We start from the raw sequence: 18501 nt of genomic DNA on the forward strand, positions 1-18501 counted from the left end.
AGAGCTGACCAAATCCCACTAGGTAACCCCTGTACACATTATCCAAAGGACATGCAGAGTTTTCCAGCATAGACACACCCTAGATGAATCAGGATGGTTCCTTCGAAAAACTGGAAAGCACTGATGGGGCCTTTCTCGTTTACATCCAGTAGCCAAGACGTCGGTCTCAGGAAGTCCGTCTTGGCCAGCGTGGGAGCTGCAACATTTAGACAGATTGGAAGCGGATATGTTCTGGTTGTTACAACAGACTAAAGGGAGGCTGAATGTGTTTGTTTTCATGTCAAAAAACGCTTCCCAAGTGCTTTCTACTCACAATTGAAAGACCGTCAGAGGTCCGGCTAACAATTTTGTTCACGTTTACAGGAGGCATGGGGGTTGGGACATTCCTGACAAGGTCCGGCATCCATTTTTTTTTTTTTTTTTTGGAGGGATGACCCTTTAGCAGGTACCCAACACATCCTAACCGCCAGTCTTCCAAGCCCAGGGCTTAGGCCTTAAACCTCATGGAGCCAAACCAGCCAATGCACGGGTTTTCCTGCATTCCAGCTAAATGCTTAAGAAGTGTCACAAAGGACTGTGATTGCAAACGTCAGTTTCCCTACGCTGTCGGGAGTACCTTCAGTTATAGCCAACGTCACCATCTTAACTCAGTTTGTTTAAAAACAAACGTTTCTGTGATTGGTGAGCTGGAGATGGTCCCTAAGCGAGCCCCTCTGAAAAGGAGATGGGATGTTGGGTGTTGGAAAAAACGTTTAACACCCTGCCTTCATGCAGCTGTCGGCAGCCCAAACACCTGCCCCGTCCCGGGTCGGATGCATCGGAAGCAAAGGATACATTTTCCATTAGGGCACGGGCTTTCGGCACTGCCCTTGGGACAAGTTTAGACCCTGAGCACCTTGTCAAAGAACCTCCCTTACCCCCATTGCCTCTACAGCCCTCAGAGGGGAGAAAATGTTGACCATGCCGTAAGTAGTTCTCCAACAAACAGAATTCTCTCCAACAGGGTGGTGCTGGAAGGCTTAGGTTTTAAAAATCTTGACTGTTAAGGAAGTTTGAATACATCACATTCCTATGCAAAATGTTTTTAATCTCCAGTTTAATGTAGTTTATTTTTGCTATATGTAAAGTATTTTTATACGGCTTATATCGTGATAGTTTAGCAATAAAACAGCTGAAAGCAGTGAGTGCTTTGGTGTATCTTTTCTTCTCTAGAGATGCTGCTCAAATTTGCCTTTTACATTTTGAGTTCATACAGATACCCTGTATAGGTTTAATCCTGGTCTCAGCCCCAGGGGGTAGGCAAGATGCTATCCCTCCATCTAGCACCGGGGCTCAGAACCCACCTGCCCAAAGCGGCAGCGTCAGGAAGTCAACCTGGCTTTGTCCACTTCTCTCCCTGCTCCCATCAGGGTAGCTCTGCCATAATCGGTCTTTAAACCTGTTGAGAAGGGCATCTAGGTAAAGAGGATGTCTAATGTCCACCCTGGGCCAGCTCACAGAGGGTTGCAGAGCATTCACAGACAGCTGGGCTGAGCTGGCCACTTGAAAGGAAAAGCAATTCTTTGTTTGAACATTTTACACAATTTAAAAGCGAAAAGTGTCTTTTACCAAACCCACAAAGAGAATATTTAAATACTAGAACTTTCCAGCTGGCTTCCTCCTGACAACAGCTTTCCATCCCTCACCCCCACCCTCCCCCCTTATAGCTAAAGCACCTAAGAGTTTGGAAGTGATTGCTGTTTAGTCTTAATATTGCTCAAACTTCACCCACCGGTCAGCTCTACCCTGGTCAGGATCCCTGCCCCGGGCCCTGTGCTTCAGGAACCCTCTACCAACACCACAACTTTGCCTTTGGAATGCCTTCTTGGGGACTTGCCAAGGCCCACTTCCAGTGCCTGGAACCAATCGTACCATATGGGTGGGGTGTCCCAAGCACATACAGGGTCCTGCCTGGGTTCTGGCTCCTGGAAGTGCCTCCCCATGGTCCCCTCTGGTGGCCGGGACCAGCTGGTTCCCATTTCGTCCCTTTAGAGCGTAAGGTTGGCCAGATGCCCCCAAAGAGCTCCAGAACCCACACCTATAGGATCTGAGCTGGCTTCTAGAAGAGCTTCCTGGTGAACAGTTTGTTCCTGATGACCAGCACAGTATTTTAGGTTTTTTCGTGGGATCATGTGAAATTGGGTCACCAGAATGGTGCTGGAATATTGATTTGAGGCGGTCTTAAATTGCTTGTGTACACAGGATACCCACAGAAATAATTTGCCCAGGCCCACACACTCTACGGGCAATCCTGCCCCTTATACAGTTTTTGCTGTAGCTGTTGTAAAACAGGTTTCGTTTCAATGAACATTCTGAAAACTTTATGCGCTTTTCCTGGCTAGAAACTCAGAATCATCTCAAGCAGAGGAGAAGGATAAAACGATACAGCCATTTAAAAAATAAGTCTGTGTTCTATGTTTATAGCTGAGCCACACTGGGTAAACCAAGTCAGCCCGTGCCTCAGTTTCCCCAGATGTAAAAGGTGGATAAGAACAGTCCCTGCCTCATAGGCATTGTGTACTTAACAATAATTATTAGCTATTGATACAACGTCCCATCAACTGGCAAATTTAAGAATCACCCAAAGGTGGACCCCATCTTCCCATTATCAGGAAGGAAGCATTCCGAGCTCCGACAACAGGTCTTGGACTTTTCACACTAAGTTGTTAAAGCCAAAAACTTGAGCTCATCCAGTTCCCAAACCCTGAAACAAAAGGAAAACACAAGGGGCATCTCGTTTCTCTGCACTGGGGCGACTTGGCCAGTCTGTGAACATCTCTTACCACATGCAACAGCATGGTGTAGTTTTGTACTAAGGAGTAAAAATACAACTGGTTTAGTAACAAGTGGGAATTGAAGAAATAAGATTTACAAGAACAAGTGAAATGCTGACTAGAACATTTTCAGGTTCACAGATTGGAAGGAAACGGATGTCTTGGCAAGAGCAGGCTGAATATGAAATAATCCTGAGAAGGAGGCATAACCACAGGGACCATTAAGAAATGAAAGCCAGACTTCCAGGGAAGGTGGAGGAGTAGGAGGACCCTAAACTCACATTGCCCCACAGATACAACTAGGTAACAGACACATCAGTGCAAATAACCCAGAAAATGACACAAAGGCTGGAAGAACAGTCTTTCCACAGCTAAAGGTAGACAAGAGGCCACATAGAGTGTAGGAAGGGCAGAGACACAGCTGGGAGCTAAACAGACCGTGGGACTGCCCGCTGGAAGGACACTGCAGGTTGTAGAGAGGGGACAGAAATACACTCTTACGCTGGGAAGCCCACATGCGAAAGACAAATCCCTATAACATTTGGCCGTGAAAACCAAAGGGGCCAAATTTCAGTTCTTACAATCAGTGGGGCTTAAAACCCAGAACTTTAAAAATCAGCTTGCTCTGGGGTGCCTGGGTGACTCAGCCGGTGAAGTGTCTGACTTTGGCTCAGGTCACGATCTCGTGGTTCATGAGTTCGAGCCCCGCGTCAGGCTCTATGCTGACCTTTCGGAGCCTGGAGCCTGCTTCGGATTCTGCGTCTCCCTCTCTCTCTGCCCCTCCCCCGCTCATTCTCGCATACTCTCTCTCTCTCTCGAAAATAAACTTAAATTTTTTTAAATTAACATGCTCTGAGAGAGCTGGGAGGGAGAGAGGAAACTGGACCTCTGCCCTTAAAGAAACAGCACAATAAAAAACCCGGGAAATAAATACAGAAGCAGCAGTTTGAAACTCCCCTGTGGCCTACGGGAGGAAGATTTGTTTACTAATCTATCTCAGAGCTGGTGTTGGAGGGGCAGGGATCGAGGGGACACTTCTCTAGGAACAAAGGAGGCGTCAGGTGCCATTTCCCTCCCCGTGCCCCCCTCCCAGCCTAGACACCCATGGGAAACAGCAAGGCCGCAACGATTGCTACCTAACTTGCTAACAGTGTGCTCTGCCCCTGTGTTCTTCTGTGGACACGACCCCTCCACCAGGCCTCTGCACCAGGTCTCCTCCCATAGCAGACTCCTGCAAACCTTGCTAATATCAGGCTTCCTGCCCCCCCCCCCCACGTCTGTGGGTCTGCCCCCTCCAACTCAGCCTGCCGCTGTTGGGGGCTACAGGTCCCCTCCCACTGGTGGGGACCTTGCTGGCACTGCGTGTGCATTGCTCCCACCTTCTCTTGCAATTTGCTGCTACTACGTCTCCAGCAAACACCTGGCCTAATTCAACTCCAGCCCAAGGTGGCCTCAGACCAGCCCACTAACAACGTAGGTACCAAATTCAGCCCACAACAGGCAAAAAGAGCTAGTTCGGATGACTGGACTGAAGGCAAAAGTGGCTCTGTGACAATAGGGCACATGCAACATACACAGGAGACACTGCTCAGGCACCAAGCTCTGGCGAACAGGGAGCACTGTGCTTCAGAACCTCTTCTTCATAAGGCCACTACTTTCAAGAGCAGGAGACATAGCTGACTTTCCTGACACACAGAAATAGACACAGAGTTAAACAAAAAGAGGGGACAGAGGAATAGGTCCCACATGAAAGAACAAGACAATCACAGCAAGAAACACCCCGTTTACAACAATGAACAGATTATCCAAACAGAAAGTCAACAAGGAAATAGTTTTGAACGACACATTGGACAGGTGGATCTAACAGGTCTATTCAGAACATTCCATCCTAAAACAGCAGAATACACATTCTTTTCAAGTACATATGGAACATTCTCCAGAATAGATAATGTATTAGGCCACAAAACAAGTCTCAACAAATTTGAAAAGATCAAAGTCATACCAGACATCTTTTCCGACCACAATGCTATGAAACTGGAAATCAACCTCAAGAAAAAATCTGGAAAAAAACCACAAATACATGGAGGTTAAGTTCATGCTGCTAAACAATGAATGGGTCAACAAGGAATCAAGGAGGAAATCAAAGAATACACGGAGACAAATGAAAAGGAAAACACATGGACCAGTATCTTTGGGATGCCGCAAAGGCTGTTCTAGGAGGGAAGTTTATAGCAATATTGGGCTACCTCAAGAAGCAAGAAAAATCTCAAATAAACAACTTAACCTTACACTTAAAGGAGCTAGAAAAAGAACAGGGGCACCTGGGTGGCCCAGTGGGTTGAGCCTCTGACTTGATTTCGGCTCTCATGATCCCAGGGTCATGGGACCAAGCGCTGTGTCAGGCTCTGTGCTGAAAGTGGAGCTTAGGATTCTTTCTCCCTCCTTCCCCCTCCCTCCCTCCCCCTCCCTCCCTCCCCCTCTCCCTCTCCCCCTCCCCTCTCCCCCTCCCCCTTTCTCCCTCTTCCCCTCCCCTCTCCCCCTCCCCCTTTCTCCCTCTCCCCCTCCCCCTTTCTCCCTCTCCCCCTCCCCTCTCCCCCTCCCCTCTCCCCCTCCCCCTTTCTCCCTCTCCCCTCCCCTCTCCCCCTCCCCTCTCCCCCTCCCCTTTCTCCCTCTCCCCCTCCCTCTCCCCCTCCCCTCTCCCCCTCCCCTCTCCCCTCCCCCTTTCTCCCTCTCCCCCTCCCCCTTTCTCCCTCTCCCCCTCCCCCTTTCTCCCTCTCCCCCTCCCCTCTCCCCCTCCCCTTTCTCCCTCTCCCCCTCCCCCTTTCTCCCTCTCCCCCTCCCCTTTCTCCCTCTCCCCCTTTCTCCCTCTCCCCCTCCTCTCTCCCCCTCCCCCTTTCTCCCTCTCCCCCTCCCCTCTCCCCCTCCCCCTTTCTCCCTCTCCCCCTCCCCTCTCCCCCTCCCCCTTTCTCCCTCTCCCCCTCCCCTCTCCCCCTCCCCCTTTCTCCCTCTCCCCCTCCCCTCTCCCCCTCCCCCTTTCTCCCTCTCCCCCTCCCCTCTCCCCCTCCCCCTTTCTCCCTCTCCCCCTCCCCTCTCCCCCTCCCCCTTCTCCCTCTCCCCTCTCCCCCTCCCCTCTCCCCCTCCCCCTCCCCTCTCCCCCTCCCCTCTCCCCCTCTCCCCCTCTCCCTCTCCCCCTCTCCCTCTCCCCCTCCCCCTTTCTCCCTCTCCCCCTCCCCCTTTCTCCCTCTCCCCCTCCCCTCTCCCCCTCCCCCTTTCTCCCTCTCCCCCTCCCCCTTTCTCCCTCTCCCCCTCCCCTCTCCCCCTCCCCCTTCTCCCTCTCCCCTCCCTCTCCCCCTCCCCCTTTCTCCCTCTCCCCCTCCCCTCTCCCCTCCCCCTTTCTCCCTCTCCCCCTCCCCTCTCCCCCTCCCCCTTTCTCCCTCTCCCCCTCCCCTCTCTCCCTCTCCCCCTCCCCTCTCCCCCTCCCCCTCTCCCCTCTCCCCCTCCCCTCTCCCCCTCCCCCTCTCCCTCTCCCCCTCCCCTCTCCCCCTCTCCCTCTCCCCCTCCCCCTTTCTCCCTCTCCCCCTTTCTCCCTCTCCCCCTCCCCCTTTCTCCCTCTCCCCCTCCCCTCTCCCCCTCCCCCTTTCTCCCTCTCCCCCTCCCCTCTCCCCCTCCCCCTTTCTCCCTCTCCCCCTCCCCTCTCCCCCTCCCCCTTTCTCCCTCTCCCCCTCCCCTCTCCCCCTCCCCCTTTCTCCCTCTCCCCCTCCCCCTTTCTCCCTCTCCCCCTCCTCTCTCCCCCTCCCCCTTTCTCCCTCTCCCCCTCCTCTCTCCCCCTCCTCTCTCCCTCTCCCCCTCCTCTCTCCCCCTCCTCTCTCCCCCTCCCCCTTTCTCCCTCTCCCCCTCCCCCTCCTCTCTCCCCCTCCCCCTTTCTCCCTCTCCCCCTCCTCTCTCCCCCTCCCCCTTTCTCCCCCTCCCCCTCCTCTCTCCCCCTCCCCCTTTCTCCCTCTCCCCCTCCTCTCTCCCCCTCCCCCTTTCTCCCTCTCCCCCTCCTCTCTCCCCCTCCCCCTTTCTCTCTCCCCCTCCCCCTTTCTCTCTCGTCCTCTCCCCCTTTCTCTCTCGTCCTCTCCCCCTCTCTCCCTCTCCCTCTTTCTCTCTCTCCCCCTCTCCCTCTTTCTCTCTCTCCTTTTCTCTCTCTCTCTCTCTCTCCTTTTCTCTCTCTCCCTCTTTCTCTCTCTCTGCCCCATCCCTTGCTTATGCTCTCTCTCTTTCAAAAAAAAAAACCATTAGAAGGAAGAAAATAATAAAAAATAGAGCAGAAATAAATGAAATAGAAACAAACAAAAAAAAATAGAGCAGATCAATGAAACCAGGAGCTGGTTCTTTGAAAAGATCAACAAAATAGAACCTTGAGCCAGACTCATTTAAAACGAGAGAGAGAGAGAGAGAGAGAGAACTCAAAAGCAGAAATGACAGAGAACCAATACCACAGAAATGCAAAAAATTATAAGAGAAAATTATGAAAACTTATATGCCTACAAATTGGATAACCTAACAGAAATGGATAAATTCCTAGAAACCTATCACCTCCCAAAACCGAATTGGGAGGAAACAGAAAATTTGAACATACAGCTACCAACAGTGAAATTAAATCCGTAATCAAAAAATTCCCAAGAAACAGAAGTCCAGGACCAAATGGTTGCATAGGCAAATTCCACCAAACTTTAAAGAATTAATACCTATTCTTGTCAAACCATTCCAAAAAAAACAGAACAGAAAGGAAAGCTTCCAAATTCATCCTGAAGCCAGAATTACCCTGATACTGAAACCAGATAGACCCTCCAGAGAAAGAGAACCTTCTCTGATGAACCAGATGCAAAAACCCTCAACAAAACACTGGCAAAGCAATCCCAACAACACATTAAAAAAAAAAAAATCACTCACCTGATCACGTGGTATTTGTTCCCGGGACAAAAGGGTGGGTTCAATATCTGCAAATCACTCAACATTTACATTGCATCAACAAGAGAAAGGATAAAAACCATATGATCACTGCAATCGATGCAGAAAAAGCACTTGACAAAATACAACATCCATTCATGATCAAAACCCTCAACAAAGCAGCTGTAGAGGGAACACACCTCAACATCATAAAGCCCTGGTATGAAACACCCACGGCAAACATCATACTGAAGGGTGAAAAACCGAGTTTTTCCTCTCAGGTCAACAACAAGACAAGGATGTCCACTCTCGCCACTTTTATTCAACACGGTGCTGGAGGTCCTAGCCACAGCAGTCGGACAAAAAGAAATAAAAGGCATCCAAATCACTAAGAGAAAAGCAAAAACTTTCACTATTTGCAGATGACATGATGCACATACAGAAAACCCTAGAGTCCACCAAAAAACTACTAAGACTGAAATGGATTCAGTAAGGTCACAGAATACAAAATCAATATACAGATATCCACTGCATTTCTACACACTAATAATGGGACAGCAGAAAGAGAAATTAAGAGAACAGTCCTACTTACAATGTACCAAAAATAAAATATTTCGGATTAAACTTAACCAAGGAGGTAAGAGACCTGTCCTCTGACAACAATAAAACGCTGATGAAAGAAACCGAAGAGGACGCAAATGAAAAGACATTCCATGGTCACGGACTGAAAGAACAAATTGTTAAAATGTCTGTACTACCCAAAGCAATCTACACGCTTAATGCAATCTCTGTTAAAAACCAACAGTTTTCGTAGAACTGGAACAAATAATCCTAATACTTGTATGGACCACAGAAGACCCCAAATAGCCAAGGCAATCTTGAATAAGAAGATCAAAACTGGAGGCATCACAATCCCACCCTTCAAGGTATGCTACAAAGCTGTAGTACTCAAAACAGTATGGTGCCGGCACAGAAACAGACGCATAGATCAATGGAACAGAATAGAGAGCTTGAGAATTAACCCGTGATTACACACGGCCAATCACTCTTCGACAAAGGAGGCAAGAATATGCAATGGGGAAACGACCATCTCCTAAACAAACAGTGTTGGGAAAACCGAAGAGCTACATGCAAAAGAAGGAAACTGGACCACTTTCTTACGCCACACAGAAGTGGATCAAGGACCTGAATGTGAGACCATAAAAATCCTAGAAGAAAGCACAGGCAGTAATTTCTCTGACATTGGCCACAAAAATGTCTCCTCAGAAATAAACATTAAGAAATTAAAAAAAAAAAAAAAAAAAGGTGGAGAGAGTGCCTGGGTGGCTGAGTCGATTAAGCGACTGACTTGGACTCAGGTCATGATCTGGCGGTTCGTGAGTTCGAGCCCCACATGGGGCTCTGTGCCCACAGCTCAGAGCCTGGAGCCCGCTTCGGATTCTGTCTCTCTCTCTGTCCCCTCCCCCACTCACACACTCTCGCTCTCAAAAATAAACATTAAAAAATTTTTAAAAAGGTCTCCTCAGGCAAGGGAAACAAAAGGAAGAGTAAACTATCGGGACTACATCAAAATAAAAAGCTTCTGATGGAGGGGACAACATGGGGGCGAAGTAGGGAGAAGTAGGGGGATCCCTACTTCCCGTGTCTCTCAAACCAAGAAGGGCTGAAGCCAGAGGACTTGGAACCCCAAGAGTCTGGGAGGCAAAGAGACGGAGTCTACCAGGGAGACACCGGGACAACCTGAGGGGCCACAGGTGGGCGATCGCCAACTGGGGGAGATAAAACGCACAGGCACAGAGGGGAGGGACCCCCTTCTGCTGGGAGACAAAGAGGAGAAAGGGTGGCCAGGGAAGCGGAGGGCTGTATCTGGACAAGAGAAAAGCCCCGGACCGGGAGGCAGAGGGATCCCATCTCTAGCTGCAGGGCTTTCTTTGGACTGGGGTCCGCTGCCCTGTTCGCACACCTGGGGAGGAGGGGAGCCAGCCCCGGGTCTGGTGGTAGGTCAAGGGCGCGGTCTTCAGCAGGAGAAACCAGTCCCTTCGCCCTTTGCTCAAGTGCTGCGGGGCAGGACCACACATCGGGCCGCACAAAAAGGGGCTTCCCCGGTGCGGGGGCGCACGGAGCGGGAGTTTAGGTCCCAGCCAAGCACCGGGCCACAGGAGTCAGTGGGGCGAGACTGGCCGCCCCGTCTGCACCCGCCGCACAGTGAGGACGCGCGAACGGAGTCCACCAGGTCCGTGGAGAAGAGCCTGGAGGTCGCCATCTTTCTCCCCGCCCCCACCAAGGCGGGGCCCACGGCGGAGGCGGGACCGGCCACGCCAAGCCACGCCCCTCCACGCGGGGACCCGCGTGTCTACTGGAGCGGTATACACGCTGAGGAACCAGAGGGCCCCCTCCTGCAGACCAGCGCTGCTGCGTCCCTTGCCTGGGTTAATTCTAGGACGATTCTTATTTAGATATATTCTCCCTTCCTTTTCTCCTTCTCTCTTCCCTCCTCGAGGCTCCTTACTCTGGTTGTTGGTTTAAGCAGACATATTTAATCCATTCTCTTCTACTTGTTCTACACCTCCTTCTTTCCTTTCCCTCTTTCTCTGGAATGATCAAGACTTACAGGTTTTCTGTCTGGGTAACGTTATCTTCGTTTCTTCCCCCCCACCCCCCCCACCCACCTTCCTTATTTTCCTTTCTCGCCTCTGGATTAAGCCATTTAGTCTCTCTGCCTGGTCCATGTTTATTGTTTTCTTTTTCCACCCACCCCCGGCCTTTCTCTCTTTGTATGTGCTCTTCCATCAACACCGCTTCCACCCTGTTCTTTACTTGGAGCTGGTGTTTCTGGTGTTTTGCTTTTGCATTGTTTTCTGGTTTTGCTTACTTGTTTGACTTGTCTATGTGTTTGCGTGTTTTTGTTTCCTATTTATCTGTTTGTTTTCCTTTCCAGGGCTACTTCAAGGAACAAATCAAAGCACACCTGGTGGAGGGTCCAAAACATCACTAGACTAGGGAAATAAAATAACTAAAGTCAGGGGCACCTGGGTGGCTCAGTTGGTTAAGTGTCAGACTTCAGCTCAGGTCATGATCTCACAGTTTGTGGGTTCGAGCCCCACATCGGGCTCTGTGCTGACAGCTCAGAGCCTGGAGCCTGCTTCACATTCTGTGTCTCCCTCTCGCTCTCTCTCTCTCTCTGCTCCTCCCCAGCTCGCACTCTGTCTCTCTCTCAAAAATAAATAAACAGTAAAAAAAAAATTTTTTTTTAAATAACCAAAGTCACAACAACAGAGAGCAAGTAACAGTCTCCAAAAAACACCTCCTGAAGAGCCAGGCCCTGCACAGTGTATGACCCTCCTCTAATATAGCAGTGCTTGCAGGTGCAGAGCACATAACAAGCTTTTAAAACTCAGAAGGGATAGAAAACTAGCCAAAATAACAATATGGAAGAATTCTCCTCCAAAGAAATTCCAGGAAGAAGGGACAGCTAAAGAATTGATCAAAACAGATATAAGCAACATAACTGAACAAGAATTTAGAAGAATAGCTTTAAGTTTTAATAGCTGGGCTTGAAAAAAGCATAGAAGACAGTAGAGAATCTATTGCTACAGAGATCAAGGAACTAAAAAGTAGTCATGATGAATTTAAAAATGCTATAAACAAGGTGCAACATAACATGGAGGCGGCCACAGCGCAGACTGAAGAGGCAAAGGGGGAGAATAGGTGAATTCGAAGCTAAAATTATGGAAAAACAGGAAGCTGAGAAAAAGATTTTTAAAAATCCAGGACCACGAGGGGAGAATTAGAGAACTAAGCGAGTCACTCAAACAGCACAGTATCCGTATCATAGGAATTCCAGAAGAAGAAGGGAGAGAGAAAGGGGCTGAAGGTGTACTTGAACAAATCATAGCTGACAACTTCCCCAATCTGGGGAAGGAAACAGACATTGAAATCCAAGAGGCACAGAAAACTCCCTTTAGATGTAACTTGAGTTGATCTTCTGCATGACATATAGTGAAACTGGAAAACACAAGGATAAAGAGAGGATTCTGAAAGAAGGTAGGGATAAATGGGCCCTAACATACAAGGGTAGACATAGAAGGGTAGTAAGCAGACCTGTCTACTGAAACTTGGCAGGCCAGAAAGGAATGGCAGGAAATGTGCAATGTAATGACCAGGAAAAATATGCAGCCAAGAATCCTTTATCCAGCAAGCCTGTCATTCAGAATAGGAGGAGAGATAAAGGTTTTCCCAAACAAAAACTGAAGGAATTCATCACAAAGCCAGCCCTACAAGATATCCTAAGGGGTACCCTGTGAGTGAAATGTTGCAAGGACCACAAAGTACCAGAGACATCACTACAAGCATGAAACCTACAGACATCACAATGACTCTAAACCCATATCTTTCAATAATAACACTGAATGTAAATGGACTAAATGCTCCAACCAAAAGACATAGGGTATGAGAATGGATAAAAAAACAAGACCCATCTATTTGCTGTCTACAAGAGATTCATTTTAGACCTGAGGACACCTTCAGATTGAAAGTGAGGGGATGGAGAACTATTTATCATGCTACCGGAAGTCAAAAGAAAGCTGGAGTAGCCATACTTACATCAGACAAACTAGACTTTAAATTAAAGGCTGTAACAAGAGAGGAAGAAGGGCATTATATAATAATTACAGGGTCTATCCATCAGGGAGAGCTAACAATTTTAAATGTCTATGTACCGAATTTGAAAGCACCCATATATATAAAACAATTAATCACAAACATAAGCAATCTTATTGGTAAGAATGTGGTAATTACAGGGGACTTTAATACTCTACTTGCAACAATGGACAGATCATCTAGACAGAAAATCGGTCAAGAAACAATGGCCCTGAATGATATGCTGGACCAGATGGACTTGGCAGATATATTTAGAACTCTACATCCTGAAGCAGCAAAATATACTTTCTTCTCGAGTGCACGTGGAACATTCTCCAAGATAGATCACATACTGGGTCACAAAATAGCCCTCAATAAATATAAACGAACTGAGATCATACCATGCACATTTTCAGATCACAATGCTATGAAACTTGAAATCAACCACAGGAAAAAGTCTGAAAAACCTCCAAAAGCATGGAGATTAAAGAACATCCTACTAGAGAACGAATGGGTCAACCAGGCAATTAGAGAAAAAGTTAAAAAATATATGGAAACAAATGAAAACAAAAACACAACAATCCAAACCCTCTGGGATACAGTAAAGGCAGTCCTAAGAGGAAAATACATTGCAATCCAGGCCTATCTCAAGAAACAAGAAAAATCCCAAATACAAAATCTAACAGCACACCTAAAGGAATGAGAAGCAGAACAGCAAAGACACCCCAAACCCAGCAGAAGAGAAATAATAGAGATCAGAGCAGAAATAAACAATATAAAATAAAAAAAAAAATAGTAGAGCAGATCAATGAAACTAAGAGTTGGTTTTTTGAAAAAATAAACAAAACTGATAAACCTCTAGCCAGGCTTCTCAAAAAGAGAGAGGACCCAAATAGATAAAACCATGCATGGAAATGGATTTATTACAACCAATCCCTCAGAAATACAAGCAATTATCAGGGAATACTATGAAAAACTATATGCCAACAAACTGGACAACCTGGAAGAAATGGACAAATTCCTAAACACCCACACACTTCCAAAACTCAAATGGGAAGAAATAGAAAATTTGAACAGACCCATAACTAGTGAAGAAATTGAATCAGTTATCAAAAATCTCCCAATAAATAAGAATCCTGGACCAGATGGCTTCCCTGGGGAATTCTACCAGACATTTAAAGCAGAGTTAATACGTATCCTTCTCAAGCTGTCCTAAAAAAATAGAAATGGAAGGAAAACTTCTGGACTCATTCTATGAAGCCAGCATTACTTTGGTTCCCAAGCCAGACAGAGACCCAGCAAAAAAAGAGAACTACAGGCCAATATCCCTGATGAGTATGGATGCAAAAATTCTCAACAAGATACTAGCAAATCGAATTCAATAGCATATAAAAAGAATTATTTGCCATGATCAAGTGGGATTCATTCCTGGGCTGCAGGACTGGTTCAACATTCACAAAATCAATGTGACACATCACATTAAAAAAAAAAAAAAAAAAAAAGGACAAGAACCATATGATCCTGTCAATAGATGCAGAAAAAGCATTTACAAAATACAGCATTGTTTCTTAATAAAAACCCTCAAGAAAGTCAGGATAGAAGGAACATACTTAAACATCATAAAAGTCATTTATGAAAAGACCACACAGCTAATACCATCCTCAATGGGGAAAAACTGAGAGCTTTCCCCCTGAGATCAGGAACGCGACAGGGATGTCCACTCTGACCGCTGTTGTTCAACATAGTGTTGGAAGTCCTAGCATCAGCAATCAGACAACAAAATGAAATAAAAAGCATCAAAATTGGCAAAGAAGAAGTCATGTCGCAGATGACATGATACTCTACATGGAAAAACGCAATAGACTCCACCAAAAGTCTGCTAGACTTTTACATGAATTTAGCAAAGTCTCAGGGTACAAAATCAATGTACAGAAATTGGTTGCATTTTTATACACCAATAATGAAGCAACAGAAAGAAATAAAGAAACATCCCATTTACAATTGCACCAAGAACCATAAAATACCTAGGAATAAACCTAACCAAAGATGTAAATGATCTGTATGCTGAAAACTATAGAAAGCTTATGAAGGAAATTGAAGACACAAATAAATGAAAAACATTCTGTGGAAGAAAAAACATTCCGTGGAAGAATAAATATTGTCAAAATGTCAATACTACCCAAAGCAATCTACACATTCAATGCAAACCCGATCAAAATTGCACCAGCATTCTTCTCGAAGCTAGAACAAGCAATCCTAAAATTTGCATGGAACCACAAAAGACCCCGAATAGCCAAAGTATACTGAAGAAGAAAATCAAAGCGGGAGGCATCACAATCCCAGACTTTAGCCCCTACTACAAAGCTGTAATCATCAAGACAGTATGGTATTGGAACAAAAACAGACACATAGACCAATGGAATAGAATAGAGAACCCAGAACTGGACCCACAAATGTATGGCCAACTAATATTTGACAGAACAGGAAAGAGTATCCAATGGAAAAAGGTCTCTTTAACAAATGGTGCTGAGAGAACCGGACAGCGACATGCAGAAGAATGAAACTAGACCACTTTCTCACACCATTCACAAAAATAAACTCAAAATGGAGAAAGACCTGAATGTGAGACAGGAAACCATCAAAACCCTAGAGGAGAAAGCAGGCAACAACCTCTTTGACCTCCCTCAGCCACAGCACTATCTTGCTCGACACATCTCCAAAGACAAGGGAATTAAAAGCAAAAATGAACTATTGGAACTATTGGAACAGTATACAGGTTCCTCAAAAAATTAAAAATACAACTACCATATGATCCAGTAATCGCACTGCTGGGTATTTACCCAAGGAATGCGAAAACACTAGTTCAAAAAGGTATATGCACCCGTATGTTCACTGCAGCATTATTTACAAGAGTCAAGTTATGGAAGCAGCCCCAGTGTCCATCCGTTGATGAATGGATAAAGATGTGGCCTATGTATATAATGGAATATCATTCAGCCATAAAAAAAGGAAATCCTGCCATTTCCAACAGCGTGGATGGATCTAGAAGGTATTACGCTAAATGAAATAAGTCAGAGAAAGACAAATACTATATGATTTCACTCATATGGGGAATCTAAAAACAAATAAACAAACAAACAAAAAAAACCCCCAAATGAACAAAGAAAAAAAAGGGACAAACCAACAACCAGACTCTTACCTATAGAGAACAAACAGATGGTTACCAGAGGGGAGGGTGGGGCACGGGTGAAATAAGTGAAGGGGGTTAAAGGGTACACTTGTCATGACGAGCAACTGAGTAATATATCAAAGTGTTGAATATCTGTTTTATATACCTGAAACCGATATCACATTATATGTTTAGTATACTGGAATTAAAATTTTAAAAAGGAAAAAAACAAAAACAAAAGCAAAGTCATTTGCGTTTGAGGAGCCCGGGTAATTGAGTGAGCTATGTGAATCACATTTTCTGAACAAGGTTGGACCAAACTTTCTCCGAAAAGGGCTAACTAATATTTGACAGAACAACTTCTCAACAGTCCCTGCCTTCGCCCTCTCGGTAAGATTCAGAAGTTGAGCATGGTAAGTGGCCCAACATGGAGTTATCACCACGGAGATGGAAACTGTGGCCCTATTCCAGGATTTCTTGGTTTGCTAGAAATTTCAAACCCTGAAACTCTGCACACAAAGCACCATGAGCTTCAGACACAAAGTATAATGACATCCCGATCTTAACCATTGTTTGGCGGCTGGGAGATGATAGCCTTCTATGAGCCACTGCTGAAACTTCCAGGGAACACCCCCACAGCCATTGCTGCTGGTCCTCAAAGTGTCAGGGGGTGGCTGTGATCTGATCGAGAGCCCTCTGCAGTTAATGATGTCAGGAGAGCTCTTGAGGAAGGGGCATTCACAGGACAACCTTGGCACCGGGTTTACACTCACATGTACACTCCCCAGACTCATATGCAATAGCCACTGTGACTTCTCCACTCAGCCATAAGCCATTTCTAGTTCGATGTGCATCCAATCTTCCCAAGTCCCAGTCTCTTCTGTCCCCAACCCCAGGCCATCCATAGACACCCAGTCTTCCCCGTTAGTTTGTGACAACCGCCTAACCATCCCGAAGTCGAACCCCCAGGAGTGACCCTGGATCCCTCACTGTCCCCAGGGCCCACAGCTCTGCAAACCCTGGTGGGTCTGTCTCTGAAGTTACCTCTTGGCTTCATGCCCACTGAACCACTTCCATTCTGCCTGGCTGAGAAAGCAGCCCCCTCCCTGCCCTCACTGACCAGATTGAGCCTCAAGAAAATGCAGGGGCTTCCTTTTGCAATTATTTTGTTCCAGCTGTGAGGTGTGACTGACAAATAAGAAGTCTGTGTATGTAAGGTATACACAATGCACACGCACACACACACACACACACACACACACAAAGATACACGGTATCTTGATATATGCAAACACTGTGTGGTGATTGCCAGAAATCAAAATATTTAGCATGTCATCTCATAGTTACCTTTTTGGGTGTGTGGTGAGGACACGTGAGATCTACTCTCTTAGCAAGCTTCAAATATAATTATTAACTCTAGTTACCATGATGTACCTTAGCGTTCTAGAACTTACTGATCTCATAACTGAAAGTCTGCGCCCTCTCACATCCCCCTATTTCCCTTACCCCCAGCCCTGGTAACCAGCATTCTACTCTGTTACTAGGAGTTTGACTTTTTTTTAGATTCCACATATACGTGGGATCATACACTATTTGTCTTTGACTTATTTCACTTACATAACGTCCTCCAGTTTCATCCATACAGTCTCTAATGGTAGGACATCCTAAATAATATTCCATATGCCACATTTTCCATATCCATTCATCCATCGACGGACACTCAGGGTTTACTTTGAACCTGTATAGATCGCTTTACCTAGTATGGAGAATTTAACAATTCTTCCAATTCATGGGCATGGGGGTATCTTTCCATTTATTTGCGTCTTCCTCAGTTTCCTTCAATGTTGTATAGTTTCCAGTGTGTAGATCTTTAGCCTCCTTGATTAAATTTATTCCGAAATCTTTTATTCTTCTCGATACTATTGTAAACAGGATCTTTTTCTTAATTTTTTAGATAGTTCATTGTTAGTGTACAGAAATGCGGCCGATTTTTGTTAATGTCGTATCCTGCCGCTTTACTGAACTCATTTGTTCTTGAAGTTTGTTTAGTGGAGTCTTTAGAGCTTTGTATACAGAAGAGCGGTTCATCTGCAAGCAGACAATTTTTCTTCTTCCTTTCCAATTTGGATGCCTTTTATTTTTTTTATGTTTTTATTTTTCTTTCCAATTTGGATGCCTTTTATATGTCTTTCTTGCTTAATAGCTCTGGCTAGGAATTCTAGTGCTATGGTGAATAGAAGACCTTGTTCCTCATTTAAGAGGAAAAGCTTTTAGCTTTTCATTGTTGAGCAGGAGATTAGCTGTAGGCTTGTCCCATACAAACTTTAACAAGTTGAGGTACATTCCTTCCGTACCTAATTTGTTGAGAGTTTTTATCATTAAGGATGAATTTTGCCAAATGCTCTTTGTGCAGCTATGGAAATGATTATCTACTTTTTATTCTTCATTTTGTTCAAGTGGTATATCGTACTTACTGATGTGTGTATCCTGAAACATCCATGCAAACCAGGGATAAATTCCACTTGATTATGGTATAGAAACCTTTCGACGTGCTGTTGGATTTGGTTTGCTAGTATTCTGCTGAGGGTTTTTGCATCTGTGTTCATCAGAGATATTAGCCTATCATTTCCTTTTCTTGTAGTGTCCTTGGTCTGGCTTTTGTAGCAGGGTAATGTGGACCTCATAAAATGAGTTTGGAAATACTCCCTGCTCTACAATTTTTTGGAAGAGTTCAGAAGGACTGGCATTCGTTTTTCTTTAAATGTTTGATATAATTCACCAGTAGTGCCATCTGGTACTGGGTTTTTCTTTGTTGGGAGATATTTGATTACTAGTAAGGAGATTGAATCAGTAATCTTTCCATATTTCCTTTTTCTTCATGATTCAGTCTCGGTAGGTTGTCTGTTTCTAGAAATTTGTTCATTTCTTCTAGATTATCCAATATATTGA

At 45.8% G+C, this 18501-nt stretch overlaps 1 long non-coding RNA gene across 1 annotated transcript; it reads right to left on the minus strand.

The window, feature by feature from the left end:
- Positions 1-309: 309 nt before the first annotated feature.
- Positions 310-17669, minus strand: LOC128311094 (uncharacterized). Its single transcript, XR_008289047.1, has 2 exons — positions 16900-17669; positions 310-1438 (listed from the first exon to the last, which is right to left on the minus strand). It is a non-coding gene; the product is annotated as an uncharacterized LOC128311094 (long non-coding RNA).
- Between the last annotated feature and the right edge of the window lie 832 nt (positions 17670-18501).

This window comes from Acinonyx jubatus, chromosome A3, assembly GCF_027475565.1.
Source record: "Acinonyx jubatus isolate Ajub_Pintada_27869175 chromosome A3, VMU_Ajub_asm_v1.0, whole genome shotgun sequence".
Taxonomy (NCBI): Eukaryota; Metazoa; Chordata; class Mammalia; order Carnivora; family Felidae; genus Acinonyx; species Acinonyx jubatus.